Genomic DNA, 12,835 nt, shown 5'->3' on the forward strand with positions numbered 1-12,835 from the left:
TTGGGGATTTTTTGTTCGTTTTTAAGAGGAAGAAAAAGGATTGATTTGAAATACGTTAGTTTAAAGAATAAAGAACCCTTCTGATGCTGGATTGCTGTTATCATTGTTTGCAGGGTCTTTTCTGAGTGACTGCTATACACTCATTATTTTTAACTTTCTGTGTACTTACAAATGTTTCCCATGATTCTCAGATGAAGGAGCTGGTTTGGCTTTATCTGCCAGAGGCTGCTGCCAGTACTTTTTATGTAAATCTTCCAGATCTAAACAACTTGACTTCTCAAGCACAGTAATTCACGTTATCTTTTGCTTGCAGTAGTGAAGAGCTTATTCTTTTCCTCTAGATTGCTTGCCTGTAGATAGTTAAGGGGGGATTTGTTTGCATTTTTTTCCTCCATTAGTTTTGCCACAGCAAAATGGTTGCAAAACAAAGTATTCTTTCAGAGTAAAACATGCTATCCTGAATTTTTATGTTTTATGATTATTGAACAAAAAGATAATGTTTTAAAATACTCTTCCCAAGCAGAGTTATTATCACAAACCAGTGATGGCCTTGCATAAGAAACAACTTCATAGTGCAAAAAAAGCCCACAACATCCAGCAGTCAGGTGCAGGGATCCTTTGCAGGTGGGACAGCTGATTCTGGAGAGAGTTCCAGCATCCCCAGTTTCTCACAGTGAGCATCCACTCAGCAGTTCTGTCTCAGAAACCAAGAGTAGGTGCTGCTAGAGCAGCATTATTAACCATCACCATAGTCACATGGAAAGTGAAATGAGGTTAGTAATCTTGGTGGGTTAGTGTCGAACTATTCAGAAGAAAATACATATCACTACTTTTTGGGTAAAAACAATTCTATCATGTGAGCTCCCTCTGATCTGTGAAATTTCACCTGATGGGGGTTGTTGAAATTGACTCACCATGACTGTCCACTGGCTGGCCAGAACCAAAGTTTTCAAGTGCCTCTTGAGATGGATCTCATAGTTTTTTCACTTAAAAGGCAGGCATCTGCCTCTCGCTTAGGTGGCAGTGGTTTCCAGGAGCAGAAGCGTATGTATTTCCTTCCCCACTTACTAGGAAGAACTTTCAAAAAGTTGTGGAGCAAAGTACTTTTGCTGGGAATCCAAGTTGAGATGAGATAGTAGAAAATTGAGGTTTGAAGAGGAAGGTGAACAGGAGAATCTGAGCCTACTTGATGACCACGTACAATCTGGATGCTGCTTCTGTTAATATCGCAGCTCTTCAGATGGATTTCATCCCTTGGAAGCACCAGGTTTTGTGTGAAATGAGGCGGGTAATGTCATTGGAAAAATGCTATGTCATGTGGAAAGAGACAAAAGCAAGAACTGAAATTTCATATGCAACCTTACTTCCTTGTTGTCTGAAGTTTTGAGAGCTTGATCTTGTGGTCTTAATACCCTTTTAACACAGTTAACATGGGCATCCAACAGACCTGAGCTTTGCCACAGATCCCTTGTTAGTGTGACTGTAGTAAAATATTGACTAAATGTACTAACTTAGACGTAGTCTCCTTAAAATAAATTGTTTATACTAGAGTTTCATTTTTCTAAAAAAAAAAAGGTCTAGAATGTAGAAGTTAATGGAATACCTTAGCTTTAGTAAAAGATGAGGTAGAGTTTGTGGTAAGGCAGGTGGCATCAGCTCTAAGAGATTGCCTGGTTAATCATAATATCGGTAAAGGAGATTTTGTTTGAAGAGAAATATCATAAGTTTGGTTTGATTCTGCTGAGGGCTTCTAGGTACTACTACTGCAGTCTGGATGTTTCATGACAACAGTAAACCTAAAGGTTGCACAGGGAACCTGATAAGTAGGTCACAAGAGCCAGTGGAACATGCTGTTTGTCCTCACGCCTGTGCTATCCACACTACGTTTCAGTATTTGGTGTCATACATTTGCTTTCTTGATGTCATATATGGTTTCATGCCAAATGTCTACCAGAAACTGGAATGTTAACTTTGCATTGCCATTTACTGTCTCTGAGGAGAATTGAGCAGAATTACTCAAATTCTTGCACAGCTCAGCTTTTCTCTAATCCTGGAGAAGCAAGGAGAAAATACAACAAGCCTCACTTGACAAAAAGGGTAGCATTTTGCTGTTCACTGGGTCTGGGTTCTTAGTTTACCCTGTCTTTTTTCTCTTTTACTGTCACCTCTGTCATTGTCTTGATGATGGAGATGCAGTAACTTGGTGGCCACAATGCATTTTACTTTTCATTTGATATTTCTGACTGAAAATTACTGGCAGGAAACATGCAGACATCAAGACATGAAAAAAACATATTCTGGCTTATTAAAATATTTTTGTTCCCTATTCTTGGAGTAATGATCTGAGGACCATGCTTGTTTATTCTGTGTAGAGATACTAACCCGCTCTTCTGTTTAAACTGATGATCTTAGGGACTGTGAGAACACTGCTTCCTGCTGTGCTCCTGCATGTCACATAGGGCTGTGGGTGATTCCTGCAAATGAGAGGTAAGAGGGAATTACACATCAGTCTGCCAACTCCGAGAAGACCATGGGAATCCTCTAGTCATGCCCCGTGATGCAGACTGCAGGAAGGAGATGAGATGCACCTCTCCAGAGACTGGCAGTATCAAAGTATTAGTGCCAGCCTGCTTCAGGTTCAACTCCAGCTGTGTCTGGCCTGGGCCCTTTCTGTGCTCCTTAGATTGTTGATTGCCTTCCTCTGCTTAGCAGTAGAAGAGCATCTTTTACAGCTTTCACACTTATTTCTTATTTTACTGTTTGTGCTTATCTTGCAGCTCTTCCAAAGAACAGTTGAATAAGCCAGTGATTTTTCCCATCACTTTCTTAATTTTTTTTCATATGCAAAACAGTTCATGTGCTATGTGCAGCTTTGTAATGCAGTGTACTGCAAGCCAGAATATTGCACTTGGTATTTTTTTTTCATAAGCCTTGAAATTTTTCCTCAGAACAGGGCTGCTTGTTTTTCTGATTATCTTTGTACTAATTGTAAATAGTTGCATCCTAAATTCAGTTCTAGTTTGAAAAGGAATATTATAAAATCTCACCCATAGAGGGAGGCAGAATACTGTCTTTGCAACAGTCTTAGCTACAGACTGCTCTTTAAAAGCTATCTTTGCTCCAGTTGAAGCCAACAGATAACATCTGTTGTCTTATTTATAACTCCTATTTCTAAGAAGTATACTCTGTAGCAGATGAGAAGAGTGCCTGACAGCTCATAATTCATGAAGTTACTGAGGTTTAACCTGATGGAATATTATGTACAGAATTCCTTCCTGGTACAGACAGTATCACTTCCCTTTCAACAGGTGATAGAAATAGAGCTTTATGAAACATTAAATGTGTGAAACGTGATTAGCAGTCACTATTAAAAGTATTAAACTGTTATAAAGGAATACAGTACTGTGTTGCCTGTTAGTTTTATATTTCTACCTATTTGTGCTGCTAAACTTTCCTCAAATTTGACACCATCTTCTTTTTTTTTTTCTATCTCTCCACATTTTTTGTGTTATGTCACAGAAGATTTCTTCCAGGAGAATTGGTATATTATAAACTATTGCTTTCTAATCAAAGCTTTGTGCTGCTTAGTTATGCCATCTACTGTTTATAGATTACTTTCTTGCACTAACTGGGCTTATTTCACCTCTGTTCCTACAGTTGTTACCCCTTGTTCTCCTTAGGTGGTGCAGCTTCATAAATGGGGATGAAAAGAGGAATTAGTTCTCCCAGCCCCCAAAACTTTCTGCATAATCACAATGTACAGTCAGATCACTGCTTGCATGTATGTGCTGTTTAGTCTGGAAAGTATCTAGGCAAAGCATTTGACTTGTTGCTTGTACAGCATTGATTCATACAGGTAACTGTCTTTTTTGACATACTAGGTGTAGCCAGGATAAAGTGATGCAATTTGGTATTTATTCAACCCCCCAGGATTCTGCCGGGTTGGACTATACAGGCCCCAATCATACTGTGCAGATATTTTTCATCCTGAAAGCATGACTGCCTGGCCTTATTCTGTTATATATTGTAACAATTTGTGCAGTCTCTTCTTTTTGTTTCCAATGTACTGGAAGAAGCCTTTCTTGATGTCTTTAAGTTCCCTTGCCAAATTTAATTCTAAGGAGGCCTCATTGCATCTCTACATGCTCGGACAACATTCTTGTGTTCCTCCCAAGTGGTCAGCCCTTTCTTCCATGTTCTATAAATTTACTTCTGCTTGAGTTTATTCAGTAACTCTCTGCTCAACGATGCAGGATCTTTTGGCTCCCTTCCTTGATTACTCACTCTTCAGGGTGCTCTGTTCTTGAGCTTGGAGGAATTAGTAAAAGGTTTGTGTTGTAGGCAGTACACTGGAAGAGACTGAGTTCAGAATGTCATGCCAGTAAAAACTCCTTCAGTCCTTTGGAATAAGCCTCTTGGAAAATTTCTTGTCACTCTGTATTACTGATCTAGGATCACAGAAGAAATATGGTTGCTTTAAAAAGCTGTTTGAGTTCCAGAAGTGTATTAACAGAGTACTGTTTATCCATGAGAGTTAAACAGTGTCATTGAGATGCCCTAGAAGGGATGTTCTGTTGCTTCATCTCCTAGCTCATACCCAGCACCTACTGAATGATGGAATTAGACTGCACTGGCTGCATACTATTCAAGATTTTAGAATTGGCAGTATTTCCATCTGGCTTCCTGCTTATACTCCAGTTATGTAAGGTCACCAGCAGGCATCATTTCCCTATTCCTTTTCATAACTCTAGAATCATTCATATTGCTATAAATCTTGACTCATAGAAAGTTTTCTGCTCCCATGAAAATGAGCTTCCTGTGAGCGTGAAAGCCGATAGTGTTGATGGGCCAAACAATTCCCTTTTTTTAGTGCTGGATAGTCTTAATCTTTCTTCATTTCTTCCAACTCTAATCTTTAGTTGCTGAGGATTCTGTGGTATTCTGAGTCTGACTGATGACGTGCGATACAAATAAAAGACAAATAATATAGACACTTGTCATGGTGTGTCAAATTCACTGAAGATTAAATCCCTTTTATATTTTTCTGTGAACAGTGGGGTCTTTTAAAATATTTCTAATGAAACCAGTACTGAAGAAGGTGGTTGAGCTGTGAACAGCCTTTCTACCTGCTGTTTTCAGTGGTGCTTTCAGCCTCTAGGAGAATTTAACTATAACCAAAGTAAACCATCTCATGTCAGTGGGCTCTAAGGAGAGGTTTAATTCTAACAGTTGAAGCTGAATCTACTATCTATTCTAGTCCTCAGTTTATGAGACCCACAAGGGCATCAACTTCTTAGTCTTCACTGTCGTATTCTTGTCTTTTATCCTTGTCCAGTGAAAACCTTTTGCCAATAGCAGTTGGGCAGTTCTGCCTGTTCTTTTGGTAAATGCCTTTAGACTCTGAAATTGCAAATATCAAGACAAGGTTACAAATCCTCAAGTAACATAGTTAATTTCTCTCTGATACTCGTTTGTGATTACGGACTCATCTTTATCTGTCTTGGTCTGGCATTGAACCCAAAGCATGGTCTCTGTGGAAATTTTATCCATAGGGTTTAGTGTTTTTTTAATTTCCGTACTGTTACCAAAAGTTTCTGCAGGAATTTGCTGATTTCTTAAGACTACATAGAAATGTATAATGGAACATGAAATGCCCGCTCACTAAAAGTTAGTAGCGTTGTCAACGCTTTCAAAATTTCAAGTGGGTGCTGAGGGGGTTATGATGGCTGAGGCTCTGCATCTAGAGCAGCTGCCACTGCAGAGCTGAGAGAAGCACTGGGGCATGCCATCACCCAGGTCAGGGCACTGCCTGGTGCTTTCCGTTGTTACAGAATCTGAATACATGCTTCTGCAGGCATGGCTTTTGGTGCGATACCAGTTCAGTGTCCTGAAGCATGACTGTCTCTGGTCTGGGTGTCACTAGCAGTCACAGAATCAGTCAGGTTGGAAGAGACCTCCAAGATCATCAAGTCCAACCCATCACCCAACCCTAACTAATCAACTAGACTATGGCACTAAGTGCCTCATCCGGTCTCTTCTTCAGTCAGCACACAGGAGTGCAGGAGACTGCCTCAGTTTTTATACCACTGCATTAAAGGCTGTGCAGAAATGCCCAGCTGCCCTCGTTTTTAGTGCATCTTCACTTGAATTTGAAACTGTATGCTGACAAGTGGTTAAAATAGCCATTATGGATCCTTATTGGAATTTGTGTTTATTTCAAGGAAAATGGGTCATAATAGTGGGACATTTTTTAAAATTCCATTTCTCATACCTGGTAGAGTATGTAACTGCTGAAACAACAGCATTTCAGTCAAGAAATCAAGCTCCCACATTTCTCAGAATTCTCAATAGCGTGCACAGGTGTTGAACTTTGTGGAAAATGCTTCATTGTCTGATGCTTGTTGTGCATTATGCCACTGATGTTACTAGCAGAAGTATTTCAGGTGCTTGATCAGCTGCTGGCTAATCTTGTTGGAAGCATTATTGCAACTTGCTTGACAATGACCTCTACCTTCACATTTATTCTTCTGCTTGTGTTTTAGTTAATTTCAATGCTGGTCAAAACATTCACATTTAGATATATTGTATGACTTTAAAACAAGGTTATATGTAAATCTATGAATGCATCATTCACTGTGTTAGTGGGTACAGTTGCCTGCATAAAGAGTGTATCTGCATGCACATCAGGCAGTTGGGATTGCCTTAAGATCGGAGCTCTCAAATATTAGACTTTTATGTAGAGTTTTGTTGTCATTGAATGTAGTATATATGTACAGACTTAAATGCTATTTCTGGAGTAATCTTGACTCAAAGCTAAATTCAAGTAATTTTTGTCATTCTTGTAAAATATGTAGAAATTAACACTCTTTTGCATCATGTATTTAGTTGCAATTTAAGTGACACTGATTTTTTTTTTTTTTTTTAATCTTCATATTCATTCTTCTTCCATCAGTAATGAATGATTTGGCTCAGAAAGTGTCTGAAGCTTTAAAATTCCAGCTTTAAATTTCCACTTGTCATTGCCAGGTACTAACTCTAAAGCATCTCTTTTTACTGAGAGCCTTTCCAAAAGGTGCAGCTGTGTGCTGGTTTCATCTTGCACTTTGTAGCTGTGTTGCCAACCCTTGAATGTAAGGTATGCCCTCGTCTCCCACATGTTCCCATTACCTTAGAGCTGTACAGGCCTGTCTGTGTTAGGGAAGAGTTTGCAGATTGGAGCAAACGCTTGCTTCCAGAAGTTCATCTCATTGGCTATCACCGTGGCAAGATTAAAATAGAGTTAGTGGAAAATCCAGCTTTTATCATGTGCCATCAGGAGCTTCCTCATTATCTGGAGACCAACTACCAGACTTGTGTCTAGAAAAAAGACAAGAAAGCTGTATGACTTTTCAGCTTCTCAAAAGGTGTAATATTTTAGAGCCTGTGGAATTTTAAAATAAATACAGGAATTTGAGGGGAAAATGATTGCTTTAAGTGAAAAACATGTATTGGATTGCAGAAAAGGGATCTACAAAGTTGCTGAGATTCTAAAGAGTGGATTTGGTTCTCCAAACCTCTGTGCTGTCCTACACCATGCTTCAAAGCCAAAAAGATATTTTCAAAATTAGGTACTAAATGCAGGTTGCATGCGAGCTTTATATCACTTCTCTTTTAATAAAACTGACCTATTTGAAAAGTTTTCCTTTCCCTTCAAAGATCTTCATATGCATGCAGAGTTTTCTTCTGAATCACCTAATCTAGAATCAGGACTTCTTTAAGGATAACTTGTATTTTGGCTCCTGGAATCAGATTGTTTTCTTCCAAAAGCAGGTATAGTTTTCCTTAGTTTACCCTTTGCCATTTCCTCTCAGCATTTTTAAATTGAAGAGCACTGTTTCCAAACTGGGCTGTCTTCTGTGTAAATGTTATAAATTGAATTCAGTTCTATAAGTGCTGTTAACATCTGTCAGAAAGAAAAAGATTTGTCTCATGAGGCCTTTAGCCTTTAAATGAAGATAATTTTCTATCTTGTGCAAAAGCTGAGAATTTTAAACTCCACGTCAATGTCTTGCTATGAGTAAATTATATTGCATATGGTGCACTAGGTTTAGGAAATCTAGAACAAGTGAGGGGTTAGGTGACTTTAATTTGTCAGTGGCATCTACATGCTGATAAAGTGCATGTTTTTTCAATGTTGCTGTGCACTGTGTGTGACTTAGACATATTCTTCTGCCATTGCTGCGCTGAAGGTAACTCCAGGTTTTATACCTACTATTCTCTGTGTGCATGGGGGGTTTTTTGTTTCTGCTGGTAGAGATTACCTCCTATTTGTTTTAGGTTTCCCTACATATTGCACCACCTCACTGCTGCAGTATCTTCTATGCTTTCCCACATTAAAAAACCACATCCCCCTTTTTTCAGTGTCAGAGCTGCATAGTTCTGTCTGGTGCTGAGCAGCCTGCATGGATGATGCCTTGAAGTGCAGAGCTGTTGCCTGAAAGATTTCAAATGTCTACTGAGTTTATCTTCTGTACTCTGTCTCCATTTCTCTTTCTTTGACAGTCCTTTCTTTCCTTGGTTTCTGTTGTCTACTGCTATATGCTGCCTCCAGCTGGAATTCGAGGGAAGTATCTTTGTTCAGAGATTATGCAATTTCTTTGCTGTTATGCAATGAAAGGTATTTAATGTAACTAGCTACTAATGGAGCAGAAAGTTACTTTCATTAGGAAAAGTATATAAACTGTTCTCTAAAACTCTTCTTCATCTGCTGCCATGTAAGGAATGCATTTTATGTCCTTAGCATCCCGTGAGTTGTAATTTGAGTGTTTTCATAGTGTACACTTTTATACAACTCTAATCTGATCTTTCGTTTATTCTTTCAGTAGGTTTGTCCTCAACATAAGATAGATTCAGACCCACCACAGGGGTCAAAAGGAACTATTTGATCTGCATAGTGCAAATCAAATGGTCTGTATTTTAACATGCCTCAGCAGAGGCATCCTGAAGTGTAGCATATTCAAAACTGTGTGTGATAAAGTTAATACAATGTTCTGCTAAAAGAAATGTTCCAGATGGAACCTGAAAGTACTTTGAAGATGTAAAGAGATGGAAAGTCCATACCTTCCCTGAATACCTTGGCTTCGTTAACTGGAGCTCTGCTGGTCAGCTACACCTATATAACATGCCTTTTTTTTTTCTTTTCTTTTTTTCAAATTATCTTTTAATCATAGTGTTACATTAAGTCAACTATCTGAAAAAACTGTGTACTCATCTGTACTCATTTTCCAGTTAACTGACGTGTCAGCAAGGAAGGAAGGAGTGTGCTTTTTAACAGAACAGATCCTCTGAAAAGCTGTGCAATCATTGGTTACAGTTCTGTCTTTTTTTTTTTTTTCTGTATCGTCTGAGTTTAGGGTAAGATTTTCCTTTATCATGCCTAGGACTTATAATATAACTAGCATGTCGATGAAGCTGAAAGTAGCCTCAAGATCACGTACCCTGATGCTCATGGGGTGACTTCAGTCACTCTGATAATAGCTGAAAAGATCACACAACCAGGCATACTTAATCCAGAAAGTTCCTGCAGTGCATTGATGATAAATTTCTGATGCAGGTGGTTGAAGAACCAACGAGGAGAGGTGTGATGCTGGACCTTAGAGTAACAAAGAAAGAAGGTCTAGCCAAGAATGTTAAGGCAGGAAGCAGCCTTGGCTGTAGTGACCATGAAAGGGTAGAGTTCTTCTACTATTTCTTCTACTCTAGACTTTAGGAGGGCTAACTTTGTCCTATTTGAAGAACTGCTTAAAAGTATCCCATGGGCTAGGGCTCTAGATGGCAAGGAGGTCCAAGAGAGCTGGTTAATATTCAAATACCATCTCCAAGCTCAAGAAAAATCTTGAGGAAAAAAACATCTAGTAGTGGAGGCAGACCTCATGGATAAGCAAGGAGCCACTAAAAGAATTCAATTCAAATGGAAGAGGGAAGGCAACAACAACTGGGAAAAGGGCCTGGTCAGTTGGAAGGATTATAGAAATACTGTCAGAGCATGTCGAGATGCAGCAAGGAGGGCCAAAGCTCTTTTAGATCTAAACCTGGCTGGGAAAGTGAAAGATAACAAGAAGGGCTTCTTCAAATACATCAACAGTAAAAGGAAAAATAGGGAGAAAGTGGAGCCATTGCTCAATGAAGTGGGAGACACAGTGACAGACAATGCAGAGATGGAGGAATAACTGAATGCCTTCTTTGTCTCAGTCTTCACTGCTGAGAGTATGGAATTGCAGACCCTGGAGGTAAGAGAGCAAAACGAGAAGGAAGATGCCTCTCCACTGGTCGCTGTGGATTGGGTTAGAGATCACTTAGATGGAATAAAACCACACAGATCCATGGGCCCTGATGGAGTGCATCCATGAGTGCTGAGGGAGCTGGCTGATGTTGTTGCTGTACGGCTCTCCGTAGTTTTTGAAATATCATGGAGAACAGGAGAAGTGCCTGAGGACTGGAAGAGGGCTAATATCACTCCAGTCTTCAAAAAACAGCAGGAAGGAAGACCCAAGCAACTACAGACAGTCAGCCTCACCTCCATCCCTGGAAACGTGATGAAGCACATCATTCTGGAGGCCATCTCTAACCACATGAAAGAAAAGCAGGCTATCAAGAGTAGCCAGCATAGGTTCACTAAGGGGAAATCTTGCTTGACTAACCTGATAGCCTTCTGTGAAGGCATGACCAAATGGATAGATGGAAAGCAGTGGATGTCTGTCTTGACTTCAGCAAGGTTTTTGATACTGTCTCACATAACATCCTCAAAGGTAAATTCTAGAAAAGTGGGTTAGATGACTGGGCCAAGAGGTGGGTTGGTGACTGGCTCAACAACAGAGCTCAGAGTTGTGATCAGTGGTGCAGAGTCTGCCTGTGGTCAGTGGTGTTCCCCAGAGATCTGTACTGGGTCCAGTTTTGTTGAGTATCTTCATCAATGACCTGGATGAGGAGATTAAGTGTACCTCAGCAAGTTCACTGATGATCCAAAACTGGGAGTGGGGGGGAAGCTGACACACTGGAAGGCTGTGCTGCCATCCAGCAAGACCTGGACGTGCTGGAGAGCTGGGCAAAGGTGAACCTCATGTAGTTCAATAATGACAAGTGCAGAGTCCAGCATCTGGGGAGGAGTAACAGCAGGCACCAGTACAGACTAGGGGTGGTCCTGCTGGAAAGCAGCTCCATGGAGAAAGACCTTGGAGTACTAGTGGACAGCAAGTTATCCATGGGACAGCAGTGTGCCCCTGTGGCCCAGAGGGCAAACAGCATCCTTGGGTGCATCAAGAAAAGTGGGTCTAAGAAGGTCTAGGAGGTTCTCTTCCCATTCTGCTCTGCCCTGGTGACATCACACCTGAAATACTGTGTCCAGCTTTGAGCTTCAAGAGAGACAGGGAACTAACTGCTAGAGAGTCCAACAGAGAGCTTCAAGGATGAACATCTCTCCTGTGAAGAAAGACTGACAGACCTGGGGCTGTTTAGTCTTGAGAAGAGAAGGATGAGAGGGGATCTTATCAGCATCTATAAATATCTGAGGAGTGGGTGTCAAGATGAAGGTGCCAGTCTCTTCTCAGTGGTGCCCAGTGATAGGACAAGGAACAGTGGGTACAAGATACAACACAGGAGCTTCCACCTCAACATGCGGAGACACTCCTTTACAGTGAGGGTGATAGAGCACTGGAACAGGCTGCCCAGAGAGATTGTGGAGTCTCGTCCTCTGGAGGCTGTCAAAATCTACCTGGATGTGTTCCTGCACAGCTTGCCCTAGGTGATCCTGCTTTGTCAGGGGGATTGGACTCAATGATCTCTACAGGTCCCTTCCAACCCCTAACATTCTGTGGTCTTACTTGTCCTTCCAGAATGTGGTTCAGGTGTTACACCTGTTTTCATCTCCAGGAATTGTTCTGATTTTCCACAAGTCATTAAAAAGTAACATCAATGGGCCAGAAATCTGCTCAGGTGATTCTTTTGGGACCTGCACTACTTTTTTCTGAGCCTCCTAAGTTAAACCGCTATGACTAACATGTTTTTTCTAACGTCCTTCTCAGTTATGAATGGGCTGGAAAATATTCCATCATTATCATACCATCGTTCTGCTTCTTTTTGCAAGGAGCATATCTCAGTGTCCCAGTGTGCTCCACTTCCATTACTAGCTTGTAAATAATTTATTGTCTTTCCTCAGTTTTCTGCACTTCAAAACTTGTTCTATACCTTCTGTAATGTGTTACTACTTGTCAGTTGTTTGCATTTTCAGAAAGTTTTTTTAACTGTTACTTCTGAAACAGTCTATTTTCTTTTTCTCAGTTGTCATGTTACATTTTTCTGATACCACAAAATTTTAAATTACAATGTCCTTATGCATCCTTTGTTGTTGTTTGGTTTTTTTCTTGTTTTGGGGGTTGGGGTTTTTTGGTTGCTTGGTTGGGTTGGGCTTTTTTTTATTGTTTGTTTGTTGTTTTGTTGTTTGTTTGTTTGTTTGTTTTACTTAGTTGCCCTTACATGTTTTTCAGTTTCAGTCTTCTAGAAATAGGCTTGAGTGGATGTGCATGCATGTGTGTATACGTATGCATGCACACACATACATGCATATGTGTTTAAGAATCGCTATTTATCCATGGTGAGTTTAATCAGGCAGAGTTCACTGTTGCTTAGGCAACTGGCAACTGTCACTTAAGTGATTAAACTTTGTTTATTAGTCATAATACATCAAACTATGCCAGATGTTTCTGGCAGTGTTTTAGTATCCTTATGTAAGCATTCTTGCTTTCCAAAACTGCTCTAAAACTTCTGAATTACTCTTTTGGCAAAAATAGTGCATTTAGAG

General features: G+C 40.1%; 1 protein-coding gene across 1 annotated transcript in view; it reads left to right on the forward strand.

Annotated features, from left to right (window-relative positions):
- The window catches only part of PIK3R1 (phosphoinositide-3-kinase regulatory subunit 1), a 55,316-nt gene that overhangs the window by 18,418 nt on the left and 24,063 nt on the right, over positions 1–12,835 (forward strand). The window lies entirely within an intron of this gene.

Source organism: Indicator indicator, chromosome Z (assembly GCF_027791375.1).
Source record: "Indicator indicator isolate 239-I01 chromosome Z, UM_Iind_1.1, whole genome shotgun sequence".
NCBI lineage: Eukaryota > Metazoa > Chordata > Aves > Piciformes > Indicatoridae > Indicator > Indicator indicator.